Raw genomic sequence first — 2183 nt, 5'->3', positions numbered from 1 at the left:
ATTTTCTTGTAGAGACCTAACCAACCTTCTACCTATGACATCTACATCCTGTCAGGATCCCTTTTCTCAATCCAACCCCCACAAACAAGCATGTCCTGGGCACTTTTCTACTTCAAGGATCTAAGCCAGGGGTGGGCAAACTTTTTGACTCGAGGGCCACAATGGGTTCTTAAACTGGACCGGAGGGCCGGAACAAAAGCATGGATGGGGTGTTTGTGTGAACTAATATAAATTCAAAGTAAACATCATTACATAAAAGGGTACAGTCTTTTTTTTTTTTTAGTTTTATTCATTTCAAAGGGGCCGGATCCGGCCCGCGGGCCGTAGTTTGCCCACGGCTGATAAGCACTGAGATGTAAGAGAAGGGATGTTCTCTTCCCACAGCGAGGAATAATCTGCTTCCTATCACCCTAGGTGTCAGGTGAGGGCCCCAGGACACAAGCACAGCAGATAGCAGCCACCCCACTCAGCACTAACTGGGGGAAAGAACACTCATGTGCTTAAGAGAGATGAGAGGTGAGGCTGATAAGGCTAGCCAGGGCCTTGGATGTTGGAAGAGGGAAGAGCACACAGTTGTCAGTGTGCAACACACCAGCACACAGTGAAGAGTCAAAATGAAGGAAACATCCAAGAGCAGCGAGGGAAACTAGAGGCAGAAGTCTCAGGGTCAGAGCAGGGAAGCTGGGCTAACTTTGTCGTGATGCAAGGACACCAGAACCTTCCATGTTTCTCATATTTTCATTGTTCCTCTTCCCTAGCAACTAATCAGGTAGCCGTAGAGGGATATGAGGTCAGAACATTGGACTATTTTCATAGAGTACTCATTCAGGATTGCAAATTGTGTCCTAAAGATTGTTTGTTTCTTTCATAAGGATCTTGCTTTTAATTCATAGAATAGTAAAATCCTCAATACATTAGGTTACTCTCAATGCAAGTAGAATCATTTCTAGAATATGCACTTTCAGTGTTTAAACTGCTAATTATCTGATTGGTTCCATGCTCTTACAGCTGACTAGCCTCTCAGGATGGAGCCCCACTAACCTGATTCATAAAATTATCGGTGCTCTCTTTGTCACCCACGTATTGCCTTCAAAATAAAGATACAATTTCTAAGCCTGGGAGTCAAGATCATTCAAGCTGGCTCCATGCTACTTGTAAACATTTTCTTGTCCTGGTCACCCTGAGCCACCTTGTGCTCCAAACAGGGGTCCCCTGCACACTTTCTTGAACCCATAATACCCTTCTCTGCTTAGGAACACTTCCTGCTCATGTTGGCTGCTGCCTGAAGCACTCCGCACTCCCCCTTCTCCACTTCTTGAGGGTAATGGTTATATATTCCTTGTTTTGTCCACAGAGATGAGCAGAGAGTCAGATAGAGAGAAATCCCATAGTTTCATAGCTGTGAAAGACTTTTAGAGAGATGAGATCTACTTAGAGAAAATATATTTTAAAGTGTTAAACAGATGAAATAATATCGAAGTGAATAAAATAAAGAATGTAAGTTCTTCTTCTCCATGGATATCCCATAAGATTGACCAGTGCTTTTCTTCCCAAACATTAGTCCAACTGCAGAGAACTAAACCATTTTTCTCCCCAAAGATGGCATTACATTATGTACTCTGTTCGGCAACTTTAAAAGTTTATCTTTCACTTACTATTTCCTGAACCTTTTTCCATGTCAGGACAGATAGATGACTTAAAAAAAAATCGGATGGAGAAAAGCCCTAAGCATGTTTTTCTCTGCCCAGAAGAGGCCCTGCCACCTGTACAAGAGCTGCCAGTAAAACGGAGGGAATTGAGCAAAGTAGGACCCAGGGCATTTCTCAATATCGGTCATCTTCCTTGGCACCTTCCCGATCACTATGGACCTGCTCCTACAGAGGGACACTCCTAGCCCAGCGCCTCTGTAGGGAGGATCACCTGTAGAAAAGAGAACCAGAGTCAGGATTGGGGTCCCGCTACCTGAAGAAGGAAAATTCCTAGTCAGTGAACACAGCCATGGGCAGAATTGGGGCATCCTTCTCACCATCATTCCCTTTCCCTTCCTTCCTTCCATAGGCTCAGTGGTTTGTCTTTTGAGAGTTACTTCATAATTACTGTTCCTTTATCCAACCCCTGCTCTGACAGCATCTGATATCTCTACCACTTCCAGAGACCTTGCCCTTCATCCTCTCCACCCGCCC

At 44.4% G+C, this 2183-nt stretch overlaps 1 long non-coding RNA gene across 1 annotated transcript in view; it reads right to left on the bottom strand.

Moving 5' to 3' along the window:
• Positions 1-306: 306 nt before the first annotated feature.
• The window catches only part of LOC102247733, a 2227-nt gene continuing 350 nt past the window's right edge, over positions 307-2183 (bottom strand). Inside the window, exon 3 of the long non-coding RNA XR_314642.2 lies at positions 307-1920. This is a non-coding gene — a long non-coding RNA (uncharacterized LOC102247733). The remainder of the gene's footprint in view (positions 1921-2183) is intronic.

The sequence above is a fragment of the Myotis brandtii genome, unplaced genomic scaffold (genome assembly GCF_000412655.1).
Source record: "Myotis brandtii unplaced genomic scaffold, ASM41265v1 scaffold866, whole genome shotgun sequence".
Classification (NCBI taxonomy): Eukaryota; Metazoa; Chordata; class Mammalia; order Chiroptera; family Vespertilionidae; genus Myotis; species Myotis brandtii.
Note: the sequence above shows the minus strand (reverse complement) of the source record. Positions and strands in the feature narration are given on the sequence as shown.